The sequence below is a fragment of the Mastigoproctus giganteus genome, chromosome 4 (genome assembly GCF_048544385.1).
Source record: "Mastigoproctus giganteus isolate SK-2022 chromosome 4, ASM4854438v1, whole genome shotgun sequence".
Classification (NCBI taxonomy): Eukaryota; Metazoa; Arthropoda; class Arachnida; order Uropygi; family Thelyphonidae; genus Mastigoproctus; species Mastigoproctus giganteus.
This window is the reverse complement of record NC_143578.1, coordinates 65417667-65441505: the sequence shown is the minus strand read 5'-3', so window position 1 is coordinate 65441505 and position 23839 is coordinate 65417667. Positions and strand designations below refer to the sequence as shown.

The window sequence follows — 23839 nt, the reverse complement described above, 5'->3', positions numbered from 1 at the left end:
ACTTCGAAATCCTTATAATTTTTTCCCCCTTAATCAGTGATTGCGACGTGCTCTGCTGGTGAGCGATTTATTATCGTTCACCAGTACAGCACGTCGATTGATCCAGGAGAAAAAAATTTAAAAATAAAAATAATAATAACATTGCGTATTAAACTCTGTAATTAATGAAAATTCCGCAGTTAATTTTTATTTTTTATATATCTATACATTATTTTAACTAGCGGAGGTACACACATAACTAATGATCTTTCCAAAAATGGAAAGTCCGAGTGCGCTAAAAATGGAATAGGCTAAATTTTCATTGCTAATCGATGAAAATTAAGAAAATATAACGTACTGCACAAATTAGCTAACTTATCCTTTTCTTTGTTAAAGAGTTTTTATGAAATGCACTAAACAGCACCACCCTTATACATCACGAAAACTTTGGATCAAATTTTGATAGTTGGAGGAGAAATTAAACTAGCAAACTTATTTTTAATCATTATAATAATTATTTACGTTCAAATATTATTTGCGTTTCTGTAGATTTGATATATTTTTATTACATTATAAGAAGATCGAATAATTAAAATGTATGGAAGCACGCCATTCTAGTCACACTTATTATTAGAGTTATTGTATACACTATGTATTTTGGATCTAATTTTAAAAATTTATGTGAAATTTTGGGTAATAATTTGAGAATTTTAAAACATAAACGTCATTATGCAAAACAACGTAACGCAGTAGTTGTTCGTAGTGTGTTTGTTTTTAGGATCAGTTGTTCTGTGCAACACATATGTATTCACCATGAAAGTGCTCGTATTAATGCTACAGAATCCTTAAAGAACTTTTAAACAGGCATCGATGCTCCTTCCTCTCAGGTTGCACGTTGCCATCTTTTCTCATGATCAAAACCTCTTAAAATGCTGGCTACCTTTTTTTTTTTTTTTTTTTTTCGCACATAAATTACAAGCGTCTTGCCTTAAGGAGTTGGCTGGAGACGATGATAAATCACATCTCAGATTCAGTTTCTACAATTTAGTTCTTCCTACTATTGTCAGTTTCCTCAATGTGTATTTATGGTTTGTGTAATTCTTAGTGGTGCCATCTATCGTCGGCATTTGACTTCAGACATCAAGTCAGAATAAAAATTGTAATTGTTGATTTTCTATTGATGTCTTGGAGCACGAAGTCCAATTGCAGAATTTTATACAACAGATCTATAAAAATTGTCCACGTTGAGAAATATTTCTGCAAAAGAAAATACTCCTGATACCGTGTGATAAGAGGAAAGAAGAAATAATATCATTCATCAATAATATCAGTTAAGCATCCTGAGACTAAATAATGTCTTTAAAAAACGAAAACAAAAAAGTTTAAGCAAATAATTAAGAGACTGATTTGTGATGATGTTTAACAGGCACTTGTAATTTTCTGTTTTGCACTGTCAGTGCACAGAGATATCCCTTCAGCAATATAGTAGCTTTAACAACTGAAACTATCAGTTGCTTTGTCTATGGAAAAAATGAACTGCTTTCATTTGTGAACTTTAAAATCAAAAATTGTTTAGTGTAAATTAATTATTTTTTAGTGTAATTTAATTTCCTCACATTGTCATATATGCGGAAATGGATGCTGACAAGACGAATTATTTTTGTTAATGGGTTTTGAAACATACTTTTTTAATAATCTTAGGAAGGGATAATTGGGTAATTATCCCAATTATCTCTCCTACCGCAGCAAATACGCATCAATAAATCAAAATAAATAGCAATATGTACATTATTATGTCATGCCTTTCTTTACAAAGGGATTTTGGAGTTCCTGCTGTACCTGCCGAGCTTCGAAGCTCAAATTTCTTGTCACAACGCGGTCTTACCGACTAACTCCTTTGCAACGTATGTGTTGCATAATCAATTCTTTCAGCTATATGAATCAAGAATTTTAATCAGCTCTCATTTATTATGGCATCTAGTAGTTAGTTACTTTCGTACACAGGGTGGTTATAAAGTCCTTTCCCGCTTTTAAAAATGAATAACTCGAAAACTTAGGTCGTATCGAAAAACTGTTTATTGCATTGTAATGATTATGTGGGTGAGATTTTTTTAAAATAATAATAATAAGTTAGTTTGAAGTTTGACCACTAGGAGGCTAAGCGACTTATTCGCTCCAATAAATAAACTTTTGCATTCGTTATGAAAGGCAATGACGGGTGGTATATGAAAATTCGAGAATTTGCGTCGTGGTCTTATTATACGCCGTTAAGATTAAAAAAAAAAAAAAAAAAAAAACAGTGACTGCCGCGCAGCATATATAGTGACGGCATGCTGTGCGTCAGTGACGTCACTCTTAGGCGCTATGGAATGCGTCCACTTATAGAGATAGTCGTAATGTTTTGGTTCATGAGTGTATGCTGATTATAATTCAAAAAAAAAAAAAAAAAAAGTGTGTTTTGTCAAAATTTATAAATGTTGCCACATACTGTATAGCCAGTATAGCGTATGGATATCGTAGTAGAAGAGCTGCTTTCGTAACCTAACTTAATAACGGTGTTAATTACTATTACCTTCTTAATTTTTTTAATTTAGTATTATTTTTAACGTTGAATTCAATTTCTGAATATTCAATCAAACGGCCAAAGTTTGATACAAATTTAAACTTAATAATAATAATATAAACCTTAATAATATATCCTTCTCACTCTTCTAGTCCAAAGTGCCTCAGGTCTTCCTTGAAATATACAGAAATAAGTATTTTCAATATACAAAAATAAAAATAGACAATTGCTCTGACTCAGCAATGGTCAGTGATGCAGTGGTGGCCTGATACGGTTCCAGAAGCAGTTCCTTTAGGCGCGTGATAGTTCATTATTTTATTTTAATATATTTTAATTTTGTATATTATGAAGCTTCCTAATTCTGTTTATATAACTTGGGATAGCAGATCATTCAATAGTACACTTTGAATCCGCATGGCTGCAGAATAGGGATAATGATAATATTCTTGTCAAATGGCTAATTGTAACTTCTGTGATCTATGTGGTCGTGCCGAAGTATTAAACAGAATGAGAAATAATCATATACTGTATACCCTATGTGTAAAGAAATGAAAAAAATTAATTTATTATACGTATACATTTTTATTGTGAAAACTGTGCGTGTCTTAATTTAACTATTTTTAAATTATTTTTACGCATGATAAACTGGTGCTTCATATTGTTACGTCGCGGCCGAATTAGTTGATCCCGGAGGCGGGGTTGGCGCCACCGTACTAGTGGATAGCACAGTGGATATAATCACTGTCTTTTTTCCCCTCAATGGGTGGAAAAGGCTTGGGTTTAGGTCCTGCCAATGACGCGAAGAATTTTTTAAACCTTTTTTTTTTTTTCACAACTGAGTCAGTTGAGGGTTTCATGGTTTTTATCATGATTTTTCATCCAGAAAACAGTCAAATTAACCATAGAATGCACGCAATTCACACACACACACACACACACACACACACACACACACACACACACACACACACACACACACACACACACACACACACACACACACCAGAAACTCGGGTTTTCATCCAGCCCACAGAATTCACATTTAGAGAAACATTATACTGACGCCTTATGGCCTTACCTACTTCACTCCTTAGTCTAAAACAACTGCATATTGTGATCTGGTTCCTGACTGTTGCCGTGTTTGTGTTCATTTAAATTAGTATGCCAGATATTAATTTAAGCTCCTGTTAATTTTTCATGATTTCATTGCTTTTGGTGGAATTTTCAGTGTCTTAGTGGCCTTTTTCTTTCTCCAGCCGTATTCTTATACAACAGAGTTATCTTAAAACTTTGTTTTTGAATAAAGTTATAGTAATATTCATGAATTCCATCCCCTTAACACTCGGCGTTTGTGCTGTCTCTAAGTAGCTGTGCTCTCCTTCTCTTGTGATTCTTCACTGGCTCCATCTGGTGTCAAATGAATGAAGCAATATTATAAATACTGTATTACAATATTTTCATCACACCATTTATTTTACGTGCGCGACTTTGTTTCTTTTAGTCTTTTTCCATTACTATACTATATATATATTACTATAACTTTATTCAAAAACGAAGTTTTAAGATAACTCTTTTGCATAAGAATAGGGCTGGAGAAAGAAAAAGGTCACTAAAGACACTGATAGTTCCACCAAAAGCAATGAAATCATGAAAAATTAACAGGAGCTTAAATTATTATAATGTGCACAAATATTTTACATCAGCTGTTAGAGAAGGAAGGTTAATTTATAAATTGAGTTGGAAAGGCTTAATTAAGTAAGTTTTCTGTTCAGTGCTGAACAAAACGTTTTCGTAGTTGCTGGCTAACAAAACCATTAACCAAGAGTAGTAATTTGTTCTGATAAAAATACATTCAGTACTTGTATTCCCTTTATTCGGAATACTGTGCCCGACTTTCTCTTAATTGAGACCTTGCTCTGTAAACGTTGAAATAATTGGTGTTGGTAGTTTTTAGCTCAAGGCTGCTAGGCCAGTGCATGTCCGCCATTAGTTAGTATGACGCATATCGTTCATAATTTGTTATGACAGAATTTTTTTTTTTTTTCAAAATAATTATTTTTCAGAATTATTTTGGAGATCCCTGCCTCATCGGTGTAGTAGATCCTATACTCAACACTCGATTACACTAATAGCTACATAAAAATTACAAGAAGCTTTTATTATTATTATTCAGTATGCGGTTTTATGATATAATCCGCCTGTTTTTAATTTGTTATTTTAATTGTTACAATAAGTATTTTAACAATAAAAGACTTATTGTACCAATTATTTTCTTTTTCGCGTTTACTTCATTTTTGAATAATCCTGTATAACATGTTGCGACTGCCAAAACTTGCCTTTTTTTTTGTTTTCTGCTGATTCTTTGACTCTTGCCTCAAAAAAAAAAAAAAAAGAAAAAAAAGCGTTCTCCCCCTTCCTGTGTAGAAACAATGCCCTGGCGCTCTGCAAATTTTATGGTCCCCTGTAAGTCAAGTGTAGACATCGTGGGATTATCGAAGACATGGTGTCACTCAGACATAAGTAATGCATAATTTGAATATGGGGAGTACAATGTGTACAGAAAGGACAGACAGAGCAGGAGGAGGGAGAGGCTATGCTCTTAATTAAGAAGCATATAAAATTTAAAGCAGTGCATCCGATAGATTAGGGAGGCCAGTGCAATATGCAGTCAGTTTGGTGTGACATAACACTGCAAAAACGAAAATAAGAGTAGGTGTATTATAGGCTTCTTGACTGGAACACTAGAACAGTGGTTCCCAATATTTTGTCACTAAAATCCCGCTTTAAGTTAAAAGGCGAATATTAACGGCACACCGAAATAGTTATTGCCATTGAACTCAATGGAATTTTTCCTAATCTCGCGGCATATTTGAAAACGGAGCAATATGGCATTAGTTGCTAATGCTCCTAAAAACTAAATAACAAACAAAGAACAACATATTTGAAAAGAGTTGCGGCACACCAATATGCCGAGGTACACCGGTTGGGAACCACTTCACTAGAAGGAAGGGGGTGAATAACATTGGTCCACTTTATACGGATGATTTAAGTGTTGATGATCCTGCTCAGGTTACTTTCAAACTGAATAGGTATATTGCATCTACATTCACGCATGAGGAATTCTTTAGGGGGGGGAAGAAATTTATCAAACTCTAAAAGGGAGCTGAATGATTTTGTGATAACTAAGAGGAAAGCGGAAGAGAAATTGTTGAAGTTAAACATTAAAAGGGCAAACCTGGGATGGATGAGATCTATCCAATTGTATGAAGGGAGGCAGCAAAGGAGGTAAGCAAACCCTTAGCCATAATTATGAGCGTATCTTTGGATTGCATATCTCCAATCCCTATGGATTGGAGATATGCAATTAGTATAAGCCCTCAGAGTTCAGCTTAACTACTGTTCCAGAGAAAATAATGGAGTTTTGGTTAAAGGAGTAATGCAGAACCCTTTAGACAGGAATGCAAATCTACTGCAGTCACAAGCATGGATTTGTTAACGGCCTGTCAAAAATTTGTTAAAGTTCTGTCTGACCAATCTGAATAGATATAATGATGCAGTAAAAAAGGAACTGGATAAACAATAATTGTGATAATCATATACTTCGATTTCAGGAAAGCTTTTGACTGCTGTATAAAGTGGTATTAAGGGCAAGTTACTATTATGGATGAAGAGATGGTTGAGCGGGAGAAGACAGGAAGTGATTACTAATGGAGACTGCTCTTCGTAGACTAATGTAATTAGTATAAGCCCTCAGGGTTCATTGTTGGGACCATTGTTGTTTTCTATATTTATAAATGTTACTGATGAAGGCATGTCAGACTTAATGTCTAAGTTTGTAGATGATACAATGATTGGCACGGTGGTTAATGACAATAATCAGGTAAGCTACTTCAACAAGATCCAGAAAAATTAGGTAAGTGGGATGAGAAATAGCAGTTGAAGTTTATATTGATAAATGCGAAGTAGTGCATGTGGTTAGCGATAATTCCAGATTATTGTAATACACTCAGAGTAGTGGAAAATGAAAAAGAGCTGGAGGTGATTGTGCAGTAAGTTGTGAACTTCTCTGAGCAGTGCAGACAGTCTGCCAGGACAAGGACAGCTCATGGGGTTTTGTCAATGATATTCAGGTATTGATATTTTTTGTTTACAGGGTGGTGATTATCCCATTGTACAAGGCAATAGTTAAGCTGCATCTTGAGTACTGCATACAGGTCTGGAGGCCACATTTTTGAAAAGATGTAGATGTGCTGTAACAGGTGCAGAAAAGCGCAACAAGATTGGTGAAAGGAACAAAAGAAAGATAGGCTTCAGTTCTGAAAATTGCAGCGTCTGGAGACTACACACGTACGACTTGATCTGGTTGAGGTGTTTAAAGCTTTGAATGGATTGAGCAAGCTCAGTGCTGATGAAATTCTTTCTTTTGTCCAGATTACACATATGAGGGAGCATAAATTCAAATTGAGGAAGGATGGTTGCAGGATAGACGTGCGGAATTGGCTTCAGCCAACCGGCGGTTGATTGTTGGAGGGGATAAACACGTGATTTGAGAAGTGTGTGTTTATGATGATGACCTTGATAAGCTATATATATATATATATATTTTTATTTAATTATTATTAATAAGATTGTGAATGTGTGTGTGTGTTTGTAATTACATTCTTTTTAAGCTGCATGCTTTCGTTTCTGCTAATCTTGCTTTATATATAAGTTGTATAAACTTTAATTGAAATCCGACTAAGTGGCCTTTTGATCCTGTTTCTTTATTAAAAATGTTTCCCTTACTAAGCAACGTAACTTGTTTTATTTATTTATTTTTTATTATGAGAGTTTAATGCTGATATTTTTTGTTGCATATTTACTTTATTAACATCACTTTGAAATATAATTCGAAACTTGTTTGACAAACTTGTCACTCCTGACATAAAATTAGATTAATGAAGTCGTTTTGCAAAACAAAATATTATAAAAACATCTTTTATATTCCGTAACATATGAAATATAAATTGATATTGAGTCCAAACATTGACAAAAAGTATTGTCACAACAGTTATAACATACGTGTATAACGTTACAGAGAACAAATCATGCGCATACGTTTGCTACCAGGTGTACTCTGTTCGACTGCTTTTCATGAAACTCGCCATCGGCTCCGGCAGTATTCGAAACTCTACAGATCTCGTAAATCCTCCAAAACCACCCCCACTATCAATAATAGTCCCGACCCCGTCCTGTGGAATCCCCAAGTCGCGTTCCTTCCAGAAGCGCCCTCTATTAACAGCCGTTACTTTTGAACGACTTCATCATCAAATGCGGAAAGTCCGTTTGTGGGGTGGTAAGGTTTCACGTGGAACGGGACGAAGAGTGAAGAGTCTGACTTGCTGTGGTGGCCTGCGCAGCAAGCAGGTGAGGTGCAAATTAAGTATTTTCTGTGTAGTAAATGTTACTAAGTTTGGATCGTGCTGCTGGGTAGAATGGAATAAAAGTGTTTAGACACGCAACAAGCAACTTCCGGCCGATTCGCGCTTAAAAGTAGATCTACAATCTGTTACTGTATTTCCTGATACCTCGCAGCTGTAGGAGACATTTCACATGTGTCATGTTACGACAGTTTCTACAGAACTGTGGGGGGGATATTTGTGGGTTGTGTTTTATATTTCATGTTTCTTACCTTACCAAAAACGCAGATAGAAAGAGTACTAGCACGTAATTTAGCAACGTCAAGTCGTGTTGTTTTTCAGTTTTTGAATCATTAACAGGATATAGTCAGCCTTTGATGTGTCTGTCTTTTGTGGGTTGCATTTGATGTCCAAGGCACAGATAATTTGGTGTTTTAAGTTGAATTTATAGATGTCTGATCCAAAAGCTAGCATTCTGAGTTTAGTATTTTGAACCAGTATACAGGAAAAGACCAGTGTATGGGGGGATTGTCCTAGGTGGCTATTTAAATCCAGTAGACAGATTACACTGTCTTAATCTTGATAGCGCATCTCCGGTAGCGACTTTGAGGTAAGAAATCTGCACCCGTTAACGTGGATATGCTAAGAAGAATTCCAGTAATTAAGGTATCTACTTGGTTTGGGCTCTCTCTCCTCTTGCTTCGGTGCTCGGGGCAGTCACGCCCCTCGTCTCCCTCTTTGCTACGTCACTAAAGGGGTTTGAATGCTTATAGTGAGGGGGACTTGTATTAGTGTTACCCGTCTCAGCTACTACAGCTTCAAAAGGAACTGCGTTTGATTGATGAAACACATTCGCTGTTATGGCGCCTTGTAGTCTCGCTGATAAAGCTGGTTACCATAGTTACAGAGTCCATTCTGAGTGGTCACCAGTCACAGACCACATATCTGCTACCCAAATTCCGAGTGCGAGTTATCTTCACTGGTCTTGAGCAGGCATAAACACCTAAGTGACCCTTGCCTGCTTCCAGATGACTTGCGAACTCCTTTGCTCTCATCTTCTTTCTACTCTGCGTAAATAGAAACAAAATCAAGGTCAAGTCAACGATTAGTAGAAGAACTAACTGATTAGTAGAAGGTTAACCTTCTCTGTGAAAACTGCCATCAGTAAATGAAACCTCAAATATGTTTGGAAGTTCGTTTGATTTCATTACGAGAAAATTAAGCAGAGTAAGATTAGGAGACTAGTCTGTATGTGTTATAATATAGATATCTCGTATAGATTGTATACTGTGGATGGTGTCTTATTTACGCTGACACTATTTACGTGCCAAAAATAGTTCAACACTACTCAGAATTTCGAAATTCTGAGTAGTGTTGACAATCTACCAATTATTGTTCCTTATTTTTAAGTTTATAGTGAATGTAGTGGTGTGTAAGAGAGGATGTATGGTACCAAAATTACAAGGTTACGTAAGGAAGGCCATTTGAAATCGACTACGTCAGTACTTAATTTTCAAGCAGCACATTTACGAAGATCCAGACATAGAATTCGCTGCTCTCTCTCTCTGATCATCAGTGACGATGCGAGGAACAAACTTGTTCATCGCATTCCCAAATCTTCTGTTAAAATTGATTCAACATGTCCCATAAGAAATACCACTTAGCAACTTAGTTAAACGTCGATCGTCACAAACGTGATCGATTGAATCATTGGTTTTTGAAGTTGAAGGGGAGGAAAGAATAGAGCAAGGATCACCTTCTACGGACAAGCTTTGAATTCTTTAAAAAATCTCTAAACTTTGCGAGCCAGTGGAAAGTATTCGAACGACACATAGAATCTCCTCCAAAAGCTATTTTTAACATTTCGAGAGTTTGTTTCACTTTTCCCAAATTTGATCGAAATTCGCTGCTCATTAAAATCTTCTCGTCTGCTCTAAGGTGGGTTGAGTCTCCTTTGAACATTTATTCTCCAATGCCCTCTATCGTTCGCCAGGCGAAATAGCTCTTTGAAGATGGTGAGGTCATTGTAACTCTGTTTTCTAGCCATGTTTTCTTTGGTTGTCCTCTTTCTCTTTTTCTCCCCTTCCATTCTCTGTTAGGTTTAGCAATCTATCCTGAGTACATATCCAAACAACTGCAATTTTTTTTTCTTTATGATTTCGATAATGGATTCTGTGCAGTTCGGTTCTCTTTATTGTGTTGTTTTCTTTTCTGCTCAACTGGTCCTGTTTGTTCTGAGACATTCCATCTCGAATGCTGCGATTTTTTCTTATTTTTTTATTCATTATCCAGCATTCTGATCTGTAGAGTTTATTTCAGTTCTTGGTTATTCTTTCACATTTTAGAAAGTTTGCCCATAGCGAACCGAACCAACGCTATCCAGTCATTCTTTGACTGACTACATGTAGTTGATGTTTTCTGTTAGAGCTCCTAGGTAAGTGCAGATGTGTGCTTGTTTTATTGTTTGTTTTTTTTTTTGGGGGGGGGGGGCTTTTTCCAAATTTGTCAGGTTTTCTGTCACAACTACTGTGCCGTCTGCATATTTCAATGAGGTTTATTCTGGTTCCGTTGATCTTTATTCCAGGCAGATCCTCTATTCCTTCTTTTGTAAAATTTCCTAGGAAGATGTTGAAAAGGTAGGGGAAAAACAGGGCACCACTGTATTTTCGTGATGAGGATTTTATCGGATTCGATTACTTTTGCTAGTGGTTTAGTTTAATAAAACCTTATCTGCTAAGTTTTTTATTAAATCATTTCTGTTCATAGATTCAAAGGCCTGTTTGTGGTCCATGAAGCAGCAATACGGGTCTTTGTTACTGTCCTAGGCAAGGTCTACCAACCTTAGGCACATGAAGATTGTATCATTTGTGTTCCTTTCTGTTCTCAGCCCCACATCTGTGTTTTTTTTTTTTTTTTAATGGTCTCTTCATATCGTTTCCTTACCCTGTTTTTGTAGAATTCAAGAAAATAATTTGTAGGAATGGGTGAAGAGGCAGACGAGTCTCTAGTTTGGACACAGTAAATGGAATTAAGGATTCCTTTTCTCCATTTATATGATATCTCATTTTTTTCTAGAATGAGGTTGATGTTAAAATGAAGTTGAAAGTTATAGTCACTCATTTTAAAACGCAACTAAGCACAATAAAATGCCTGTTTTTAACTCTCGCTAATTCAGACCGATGTGTGTGTGTGTCCAGGCGAGTCACTGAACGTTGCCGCAACTCGCTACGGGTAATTTCAAGGTACAAATTTGGTCCCCGAACTTGTTGATTACACCTCAACAGACTTGATGGCATCCACTTCAAATTACCATAAGCACATACATAAATTAAGATTAGGCTAGGGGGAAAAAATGGCAAAATATAACCGTTTCCTTTGTTCATGCTTTCATGTAAATATTTCATTCTAATAGTTGAAATGTTTTCATGTAAATAGTATGAATATTTTCTTGAAAATATTGCAGTTTTCCTGTTTACAATCATTGTCCTTTTAACCATTTCTGATGTATTTTTATTCTTGCATTATTGTTAACTGAATTAACTTATTTTCTTTGCTATACACAGTAAATGGATTTCTGTTGTGTACTTTTCTGAAATAAAATAATGTATATGAAATTACCTAGATCGCGACACTTCCCAGGCCAAGGTGAAAGGGCAGAAAACACAAGATGAATATTAATGTTGCACAACTATACCAAAATAGAGGTAGACAGTATTGGGCAAGACCCTTCTGCTTCTTTGCGACATCACTAGGAGCAGGGGCGTACTCTTTAAAGCAGCTGTTCATTCAAGTTACTCTACTTTTTATTCTGGATACAGACATTCCCATAATAGCTTTGTTACAAAGCTGTTCGCTGAACATGTCAACAGTTTTCTATTTGAATTTCAATACTGTAAAGACTCGATTATCCCCGGTACACAGGACCAAAACCAACTGCTAGTATTGGAACGATTAAATAAAACGTGTACTTTAATTTTTTTTTATTAAAATTGATTTAAAACAAACTTTAAACTGTAGTGAGGAGAATTCTGTATAAGCGGTTGAAGGTCATTCGTTAGTTTCCTCTTCTCTATCTCATTTGGCGCCTCCGTAGCCAGGTGGGCAGGAGCAGCAGTGCGTAGCACACCTTCTTGATTAGACCGGGGTTCGAGCCCGTCACCACCAAATACGGAGGATGCGGAAAGGTCATGGAATGACCACTGCATATCACCGGAGCAATATGGCCTTAGTTGCTAATGCTCCTAAGAACCAAATAACAACAACTATCTCATTTCGTATGCTTTTCATCCACATAATTCTTGGTACCGAATTATGTTGTGAAATGTGGTACGACTACTTACGTAAGTAATGAATGTACTCCTTTGATCAACAATTTGTTGTTGACCAGAAGGAGGTGGAATTGTATCGTGAATTCCCCACGGAATAGCTAGTGAATGACCTTGACCTGTCTTTAGGAATTCTCTCTTACTATAATGAAAGAAATATTAAAATTATTTAATTAATGAAAAATATACACAACAGCCAGAAAAATGCATACTTCTTGGCTCTATAGTCAGCTAAGTTCGAGTTCAGAATTTTTTTTTTTTTTTTTTGGACCGATGTCTTTTCTTTTTCACTAAAAGTGATGAAAAAAACCCTCACATTTACATAATTTTTGTTTTGATACCTAGTACCAAAGTACGGTGGACTGGATACCTAGTCCATGAAGTTATTTCGGTACTTGTTAATTAACCTCCCGCTAGGGTAAGACTGGCTGGCGCTGCTTTGATAATGACGTCACTACTGGAAACTGATTTTTGTATATCCCCCCCCCCCCCCAGTGTAAGTTATTAGGCTAGCCTAACTAGGGGATCGCTAGGGTGATGACGTCACAACTACTGACAGAGAGATAATTAACAAGTACTGCTATTTAACAGGTGTAGCTTCTTTTCTGCTAGATCCGATTAAGCGGAGCTCGGATTATCGAAACTCCTCTCTATATAAAACTGGCGTGCTATCGTTCTAAGACCTAGCGTAATCATGTGGTCAGCTCTTGATAGCAGTATTGCATGCGTGTAATGATTATAATCTTTTCAGAATGATTAGTTTTAAGCTTACCCGACTCGTGTTTTTGTGTTAGTAGCAATTGAATTGCTACTAAACTCGAAACAGGTCCTTCAAGCTTAGTAGCAATTCAATCTCGTTCAGCCGGATAAGATGTCCTGTCATATTAACAGAATACCTTCTAATATCCTATAAGTTGCTGGAATTAACATTGCTTTGATCGAATATTTGTTTCAAAATGACTGGTAGAAACCAGGAAATACTTTTCTCGATCGGTTAAACTTAAAATGTTAATTATTCTTCGTTAGAATATTTGGTTTATACTCCAGATTATGGGTACATCTCCGGAGGAAATGGCTTCTTTTGCTTGAATCCATCCCGAATTACTGACGTAAACTAACATGACTTTTTTTATTCACCAACCAAAAATGAGTCTATTAAAAATCTCGCACTTCTTTTGCTTGAATGTGTTCCGAATTTGGCTATGCACGCAACTCGGTGACAAGGTGTACCCAATAATCTGGAGTTCAGCCAAATATTTTTTGACTCCTAACTTGATTATGATAATTATTATCTTTAACTAATGAGATAGGAATACTGTATTCATTTCCAAGACTACTGCAGCGACTGTTTTTTTTTTTTTTATCTTATTTATAATCTCTCCCCCAACTAGCCCCTCGTCCTATTTGTAAAAGCGTACTCTTAACTCTGAAAGCCACTCCCCTTCCTATGCACGAAGTGTTGTGGCACTGCTTGTAATAAACTGCTTTAGAACACAGAGGTCAGAGAGGGCCTTTCGTTTAATGACTGTTTCCCCCTCATGAACCGCTGTTCAGTACTATTAGCATAACTTGCTCGTCACGAAAGAAGACGCGTTTTGCAGCGCATAAACGTCACCTCAGGGAATAGTGCAACTTGCCATTCATTCCCACATCTTTGCGGTCACCAAGGTATAGCTAGTAACCACGTGTCGAGAGTCCGTGGTTTAAATCCCTTCGATCACGGATGAACTTTTTCAAGGATTTTCATCCAGAAATAAATTAGTGATCCCTGGCACGGGATTCCCGCAAGCCGGCAAATCTGCCCTCAGAACACAGATAATTTGCAGACACATCACGAACTAAAATTCGTGATGTGTCTAAATTTTGCTGACCTTTTCATGATCGGAATCTTGGGAATGAGAATACTGCTCAACAGTATCAAGGACGAATGCCTTGCAGTTCTTTGGTATCAAATTCCACTAGTCCGGCGTACTCCTGTTTTAGAAGTGAAGATTTTTTTTTTCTTAATAAGAATCTGGACGAATAATCCAGTTATTGGGACGTTTTATTTTTATTATCGACACTAGATATCAGGGACTGCTTGCTTCGGATAAATGGACAGCCATGGAATACACACACGTATGAAATACAGCTAGCCAAGCTAAACATCCTTGACAGTGAATAGGTAAAAATTCTCTCTTTTAGCTAAATTCCGCCGAAGCCTTCGTTATTTCTCTTGGTTTGTTTCTTTTTTCTTCATCTCTGACTTAACCAGCACCGTAAATTTAAAAAAAAGGAGAACCCACGGAATCTTCCCATCCCATCTCATCTCCGTCCACTCAATTTCACTGCGGTTTATTTATAGTCTCGATTTATTGCAGCGCGTCGGGGACCAAAACAGACGCTTAATTACCTCCTCGGGTTCCTCCCTCCCCTTCGCTGAAGTGATGTGTGGGCTCAAGAGGTTCTGGGGTGGATCATTCTTGACGTTGAACGCCATTTATGAGGAGTGCTGTATATGTGCGCTCCATCACTTCAGGCGAGCGTATTTCTGCAAGGGGCTGTCTTTTACGCGTTGTTCTTAATACGCTGAACTAACCTGTTGTCACAATAGGCAAGCGACGTCACTAAAGGTCTCGTTAAGGTAAGAGCCTCCCTCACTCTTTCGATTGGCTTAGCGCAATTTTATTTCTTAGAAGCGATTTCTAAGTAATGTTGAGTGAAGTGCCTTGTGAATTAGTGTATTTTTCTCGTGGCTAACACTTTATCTAAATTATCAAGGAAGTAGACGGCGAGTGGTTATCATGTGACGTACTTGGAATTCACTTGACATATTTGATAGCTTTTAACAGTAAGTTGATGGACCGATTAGAATTGTTGAGACAGTACTGGGCTCGAGAGAGATGATTTCATTCGCTAAGGATTTGAGCAATGTAGTGATAAATCGGTTAATGCCAGGGTTATATCAACAAGAGTGGACATATAATGATCATAATAACAGCATGCTGTGTAGTAGATTTCATGGCTATTCAGGCAAACCAATTTCTAGTTTCTTAAGTTGTACTACGAAATTCTTTTGAGAGATGCGTGGTTTTCGAGTTACGTACTGTTTTCAGAACTTAACTATTAAAATTGCGAACAAAAGTAGTTCTGTGACATTTTGCTATCTGCCTGACTTCTTACTTTTCATATATCAGTAATCGAATTGATGTGTTCCCATTGGAGAATCGCTACGTGCAAAATGCTAAGGGAGCCCAGTCGCCATATTGCTCTAAACTGGATGGCTAAACTAAATAAATAATTTTCTGTTTTATACGCCCGGAATACCACACAATCAGAGGAGCTCAAAAGATAGAAAGAATACAAGCAACAGCATCGTATATTTAGTAATCGCTGTCATTCGAAGCACCTGTATTTATGCACCTTTGTGCTAGGCTACTCGGCTACGGCATGCGCATTACTTTCTGTACATCACCTTGATTCGTTATGACTTGTATTGTTGTTTTATTTCATTTTCTAGGCCTAATTTTAAAATCTATATTGCTTTCTCCTGCAAAATACACTTCAGAATCCTCAGTTTACCTAAAAGTAAACTTAAATACATAAATCAGTGGTGTCACCCCACTATCTTTTCAATTTCAAAGCCGCATTTATATAAAAGTTTGGTTGCCACTGTTCTAAACAGACTGTGAGGTGGGAAATATAGGAATTTTTGGTTTTAATTTTATTTTGAATATGTATAATAATAATTCTTTATTAAATATTCCTTATTTCTTCTGTTCCCTTATAACTATATAGACCTCTATTTCTTACACCCCCACATACACATCTGACTTTGCTTCACAGGAGAATTCCAGATTCAAGGGAACTTCTCAATTATGTATAATTCCCTTCGAAAAGGCTGAGTGTTCAGGAATAACAAACTCACAAATTAATAAACAATAAAGTTTATTTATTTATATATATATATATATATATATATATATATACACAATTGAATAAAAAAACATGTAATATGCATACAAAGTTAAATCAAGGATACCTTGCATATATTATTCTTATTCCTGTTTCCCTTCACTAACTAATCTGAGTTGACCATTATATGAAAACACTTGATTCATTCTTCTTGCCCTAACTAACTCCTGAAACTTATACATTCACTATACCTATTTCACTTACTCGTGGATACAATTCTGTTTCATATATTAACAATCAAATATGCTTCTTTCATCATTATGCTCTGTGTTCTCACCACTCTGTTACAATATACTTGTAGACCAATCTTAACCTTCCTAAAGTCTCTATTTGTTATTGGTCTTTCAGATGAACCAACAATTCTTCATCAATACAAACACTATATTCAATTATCTATCCTTAAAACATATTCAAAGTTTCTTATATAATTCAATTATCTGTCCTTAAAACATAATCAAAACTTCTCATATAAGCCTTACTACCCTTCTAACACATTATAATCATTTGAACAACAATTTAATCTATTACTCATCCTTCGTTTCCCTTGCATTTTACAATAACCTTTTTTAACATAATAACTCTGTTAGTATATATAATTTACTTCAGAGATAATTTATCTATTATTTTACTTCCAGTGCTACCCTTTTTTTTTTGTTTTAATTACTATACTGTTTCACTATCAGTCCTTGTTAACTTACAGTACTTACTATATTTCTCACCTACTGCTATCATTTTTCTTTCCTTTCCGGGGAGGTTTCAACCTTCCATTTTTGGCTCTCTGAGGATCTCCTTCATCTGCTTCACCTGAATCTGCTACAGATAATTTTCAGGAACTCTTGGCTGCATGGGACTGGCGTCCTTTCTCCACCTTATTCGGGCTACCTTCCATTCGCTGCTTCCTTCCTTCTCACCGAGCTACTAATTCCGCATTTTCGCTCCTTCTCTCTCCACGTTATTAAAACTTATTCACAAAAAGAAAATTCACAGGGCATCTCACACTAACTCCTTCTCTACTCCACTTTTTACAGCTCATCCACAAGGAGATAGCTCATAGGGTGCCACCCTCGCTTCTTCGCTCCACCTATTAAGAACTTCTTATTAAATTAAGAAATATTTCACAGCGCTCGTTGCATTCGGGTCACTATCCTTGCCTTTCTTCCGATGTGGATTAGACTATAGCATACGGCCACTGCTCTTGCCTTCCAATGACGGACAGGCTTATTCTCCTTACACTCCATAATTTCTAACACGACAAAAAACTCAACTGTTACCAACTCATATTTTCTACCACGACCAAACACTCAACTGTCCATGTTACTAACTCATTTTTACTTACACCGACGAAAAAACTCAACTGTCTGTCCTAACTCATTTTTCCAAACGCCGACAAGAATCTCAACTTTGTCTCTCCCTAATTCATTTCCATAAACACCCACATAAACTCAACTCGGGATTCTGTGTGTTTCCTACGCAGTCACTTTTTTAACCCATTTCAGAAACAACGACAAGAATCTCAACTTGTCATCCTTCTCCCCCCTTTCACTCACCTTTTTCATCTGAATTACGTACCGCCCCTATGTGACAGGCTTGCCCTTGTTCTGAGTCTTAACCAATCTTTCTCATTTTATCAACTTTCACTCTGTTCTTATTTGCCCGTTTTATTTTCTCAAGCTGACTCCTTATTGCTCGATCTAACTTCTTATTTTAAGAAATTTGTAAAATTTCTCAGGCTGTCTGTACCTTTGAAGTCAGCCACTTATAGTTATACTTTAGCAGACTAATTTCACACGATCTACAAAACTTGCCATCACCGACAGCCAGAAGCCAGTTTTAACTCTAATTCCAGCATTTATCCTGTATTTACTTCCTGTCTCTTCTCCAGATGCCACCGATCAAAGAAATGTCCCGACAGTATCATGGTCCACCGCACAATTGTTTTCCAGAGTTAACACCTGTTACTAACTGCAGTTGCTACTCGTTTCTATTGTTTTGGTTTGTCTGTGTGCTGGGAGTCGAAGTGTACCCAGGTTGCTAATAGCCTTTCAGCTTACCGCTCCCCTTGTATAGACGTTGTCTAATTTAATCCCTTGCGAATGATCTTAGTAATATTCTTGACTTGTAAAGTTTCGCTCCCCCATATTGCTTTATTATAAGTTTTACTTTAAATTAATCTCACTTTTCAATAAAATAATATATTTGTAAGATTTTACATCTTACAAGACATTCTTGACGTATAATTTTATTCTCTCTCTCTCTCTCTATCTATCTATCTATCTATCTATATATATATATATATAGTCTAAACTTATTCATTCATTGTATCAGTTTATTTCCTACAGGGGTCATCAGTGACAATCAATTCCCTAGAAAGGTGTAGAGACAACATACAAACAATATATAATGTTTACATAGACATAGAAGTATATATACTCCGATGAGCCAAAACATTATGACCAGCGAGTCGTTACGCAAATCAAAGTAACTGCAGATGAACTACTGCGCGTGCGCGGGTCAGGACACGGCATAAAAAAAAACACCTGATGGTGAGCTCCGTTAATCAGTGTTGTTCTTGAGATGGGAAAGGCAGCTAGTTTGACAAAGGCCAAATTGTAATGGCCAGACGACTGGGTCAGAGCATATCCGAAACGGCACGGCTGCTGGGATGCTCACGGTCGGCCGTTGTTAGTACCTACCGAAAGTAGTCCGAGGAGGGGAAAACCCACGAACTGCCGGCAAGGCGTTGGACGACCACGGTCATCGATGCTCGAGGTGAGCGAAGGCTCTCCCACATGGTACGTGGCAACAGAAGGGCGATTGTAGGCGCTGTCGCCAGTAATTGGAATGCTGATGATAGGAATAATGTGTCACAACACACAGTACATCGGGCGCTTCCGTAGCCAGGTGGGAAGGAGCAGCAGTGCGTAGCACATGCTTCTTGATTAGACCGGGGTTCCAGCCCGTCACCACCAAATACGGAGGATGCTGAAAGGTCAGGGAATGACCACCGCATTTCCCAGAGCAATATGGCCTTAGTTGCTAATGCTCCTAAAAACCAAACAACAAACAAACAGTACATCGAACCCGGCTGCGAAGCCCCATTTTCCGAGTGCCCACGCTAACCACGGTTCACCGGCGACAGCGCCTACAATGGGCATGCGAGCATCGAAACTGGACCTTGAGTGATTGGAAGAAGATCGCCTGGTCCGATGAAACACGTTTCCTGTTGCACCATGTGGACGGCCGGGTAAGTGTGCGTCGTTTACCTGGGGAAGTGATGGCGCCTGGATGCACCATGGAACGAAAACAAGCCAGTCTTCCCCTCTGGCGGTGACATCTTTCAGCAAGATAATGCGCCATGCCACACCGCCCGGATTGTTCGAGACTGGTTAGCGGAACATGAGGAAGGCTTCCAGATATTGCCCTGGCCTCCAAGTTCCCCAGACATCAATCCCACCGAGCATCTATGGTTTGTTGTTGGAACAGCAACTCCGATCTGCGGCGTCTCAACCACGGACTTTACAGGAGTTAAAGGTTCTGCTGGTTACTTGTTGAATACAGATACCACAAGACACATTTAGAAATCTTGTAGCGTCCATACCTCGCCGGGTACGATCTGTTTCGGCTGCACGTGGAGGACCAACATCATATTAGGTAGCTGGTCATAATGTTTTGGCTCATCGGTGTAGATAAAGAGAATAAAAAGTGTGCTAGAATAAATTTCATATACAGACGGGAGCATATAAAAAATAAATTTTCTCTTTATAGTTCGGGACGACGGCATAAGGTCATAGGAGTTCATACAAGATAGAGAGAATATAAGAACGTTTCACCTATTTAGTAGTCATGCTGCTTGAACCAGAGTCAGTCGAAGTGCGTGTACTTTAGTGCCCCCTATGCTTAACCACTCGGCTATGGGTCTTGCACTTTTTTGCAACTTAGAAGATGGTCTACATCAGACTGCAGTTGCAACTGCAGCTCATTGGCCAGGGTTTAGCATTATATTCGACTGCATGTTGTATTTTCGTTGTTAAATATGTGTAGTAGTCTTTTTAAAGGGGCACTGTTATAGTCTTCGAAGCATATTCTTCAATTCTACTTGATATTCTGCAGATATTTTAGAGCCTTCATCTTAATTCTATTATTATTCCTAAATTTAAAAATGCTGCGTTAGTGGCAAACAAAAAGGACAGTATCGTTAAGCATATAAAATTAGAGGACAAGAGCTTTGCATTTTCTCAGGACTGCAGCTCGGTTGCTTTTGTGGCCTGCCAGCCTGACCTGTATTACATTTGAACATTCTTCTGATTCTAACCATTATATTTGAGAAATTGCATGTTGTACAATACTTTCTGTGCAGTAAGTACTGCAATGGATCACGGATAGAATGCTTCAGTGTGTACTCTGATACTGATTTCATGCTGTTTTTAATTTTGACAGCTGGAAATCTATTCTTAGAATAGTGTGCTTATTACCAAGTAACGTTTAAAAAATTAGTACGCTATTGAACACTTTTCTCCAAACTATTTTCAGTTACTGTATTTATTGTATGATGCAGACTTTTTTTTTTTTTTCTCAGATATACTAGTGGTAGTGTACATTCAACTTTATCTTTTGATCAAACTAACACATTCAAATCGGGCAAAAGATTGCTAAGCATATAAGAACATACTTGAAGTGCTGCTGTAATTGTAACGGTTTTATTTCTTGACAAATTCATGCCTGCAAATGTTTAATTGTGCATACAATCTTGCTTCCTGTATTCTGCACAATTTTAAAATCCGATGCAGTGCAGCTCATCACATGTCGTCCTTCTACTTATATCAGTTTCTATGGCCTCTCTGAACTCTTGGTTAATAGTTTTCGATGAACTGACTGTATCTATGCACCACTCTTCTAAGCGCCCTCCGGTCTCTTTCCATAATTTCCTTCAATTAGGTTAGGAACTACACACGCATTTCAGTTTACCGTGGTTCTAGCCCATGTGATCGCTTATGTGATACGATAATGTTCTTGTTTTTTTTTTCTGTCTTGCTGTAGCAGTGTGACGTTTCATTTGATTACATCAGCCACCGTTGATATAGGGTGTTGCAGTTTTGCAGCAATGGTACAAACAAATTGGTCGCTAACACCGAATGCTATGATGGATCCATCTACTATGTAGAAGGAAGAGATGCTTCCTTCTACATCCGGATACGTGGTGTCAATGGCTAGTGTGATTCATTTTTTTCTCAAATCCTAGGGTTCTCTAAATACTTTTGGTGTATAGTATTTCCTATAAGTCAAATATGGTGTCATTGCACACAGAAGATATTCCCCAAAGAGTATTAATCACCACTTCATATGTAGAAATATGAAACGAAAATGTAATATAGTACGAGATTTATGTTAATTATCAGTGTTCTTTATGTACGAATTAATCCCAAGCACAACTACAGATTGTTTCGTCAGTGACTATAACTATAGGCGCGAATAATGTAATCATGCCCTCATGGGTACTTCAGTTGGTATAATCACCGTCCTCCCCACACCTGGTTGAAAACATATGACTTTGAATCCCATCGATGACACGAAGAATTTTTATGGGTCTTTATTCGCAACTTGGCTGAGTTAGTCGTTCTCAGGTTAGGGTAGCAGCATGTTGTTTTTTTTTTTTTTTTTTTTCAGAAACTCGGTTATTTCGCCCAGCAAACCTCAAATCGACCACACACGCAATTTATTTTATTTTCCCCCTTTCAGAACAGAATTCAGGAAATTCTGTTTTGAAATGGGGAGGCTCGAATTCGGTCTGACAAACCATCAAAAGATAGTTCAATGAATTTCATCAGTTACAGGTATTTAATCTCAACTAAATCGATATTAAATTTCCATTATTCATTATCTGTTTTGATAATTCCTCTCTAATCTTTCGTCCTTGCCCTACTTACGTGGCCTGGGGTGACTAGGTTCCTCGCGTGGTGTCAAAAGGAACCCCTACTTCTGTCACTGTCAGGGCCGCTGAGTTTCCGTTCCTGTGGCAAACTAGTTCGTGAACAAAGACTGTTCCAAGAAGGAAACTAGTGCGTGCAGTTACTGACTGGCACTGCAAAGGACTGCATGCTGTTTGTTCCGTCACTCAGGTGTTCTCTTACAGCAGTGGTATTTAATTTCGTCAAATTCTTGAGTGCCGCGACGTTCAGGTGTAAGAAGTGTTGCCAACTTTATATGCCTATCCCATATAAGGTTTCAGGGAGCCGTGAACTTCTTAGCGATTTCTCTTTTTTAATTTGTTTTTCGCTTTATCCTCTCCAAGCTTAGCGTTTCTACCTGCGTTTTATTGATACTCGCTGTCATTGCTTTCAGATTTCACTAGAGGTACTCCGGTAAAGACTGTTTGTTTTTTTTTTTCTGTATTTTATGTGGCGGTAGGTAAAATGCTTGCGTTTCTGCTGAAACATCGAATGCCCACACTCAGGATATAGCCTCAGATGCTGATGCGCCACAAAACCCCCTAAACAAACAAAGCAGGAAAAGGGAAAAAAATAAAACCCCACACTCGACATTTCATTCATAATTTCACTATTAACTCAATATGTCCTCCATGATTTAGGTGTATTTATTGTCATTTTACCATTAATTTTCATTAATACAAATTTTAATTTTCCGTTTTCATTATAGGTAATCTATTTGCGAAGTTTCACTCGAATATTTCCAGTTTCCAATGATATGCTTAATTTTGGAAACCTGTTTATTTGTTTCATTCATTTAAAAATCGTCAAAAAATTCAACAGTATGAACATATCGGAAATTATCAGCCTCGTTAAGCAACTTTTTATCAATATATACTATTCAAAAATCCTTAAATCCCCAAAAGTACAATATTTACTTTGTGATACTCCATTAGCCTCCCAACCTTAAAGATTGTGGCTAGATTGCTCTGTGTAATCCACATTTAAATCTTCATAATCCTACTGTATAGATTATTTGTTTCAAGTGTAAATAAATGGCTAAAAAATATTTCCTCTTATGCTATATCGAAGTTTAACTTGATTTAAATAAGTTGTAAACTGTACAAGAACTTGAATTGACTATGGTTTGAGCTACATGACAGCTAAATATTGCAACGTCTTTGTATTCTCTATTTTGTAAACTCCTCTGACTCTGTGACCTTCCCGGAGTATAAACAGAAAATTTTATTTATTTTTCATTCTTGTTGGTTGTAGTTATCTACCTTCAGTGCCATAGTTCTTGTTCACCAGCAGAAGCATCAAGATGCCTGAATTGATTTGACTCCCTGAAAGACTTGAGCAGAGCAGTTATGTAAACATTACGCGTTTACGTAACTACACCGCCCTTCAAGTCCTCCTCCCCTTGATTCTTTCCGAGCTTATCCAATTCCTAGCGGGACGGTAGAGTCCGGTCCGGATGAATCCAGTACAAGTCGTTGGATGATAAGCGAATGTTGTTATTACTGGGCTCTTGGCTGTGTGTCAAGTTTTGTAACAGCCGCCGCTCCGTCCTGAGAAAGTGACGTAACCCTTACAGCACTTTTAATGACCTAGTTGCGCTTCTCTTCAAGAACTGGATGTTAGAAAATAAGCAGTCCAATGTTGGAATTGGTGTGAGCAGTCCTTGCGGCATTA

General features: G+C 37.4%; 1 protein-coding gene across 5 annotated transcripts in view; it reads left to right on the top strand.

The window, feature by feature from the left end:
• Window positions 1–23839, top strand: part of LOC150086802 (IQ motif and SEC7 domain-containing protein 1-like) — an 829530-nt gene that overhangs the window by 603375 nt on the left and 202316 nt on the right. Inside the window, exon 1 of one of the 5 annotated variants that reach the window (XM_090372765.1) lies at window positions 7862–7948. The exons of the other annotated variants lie outside the window; for them this stretch is intronic. The gene's annotated coding sequence lies outside the window, so the exon portion shown is untranslated. Of the gene's footprint in view, window positions 1–7861; window positions 7949–23839 lie in introns of those variants that run through there. 5 annotated transcript variants of the gene reach the window in all.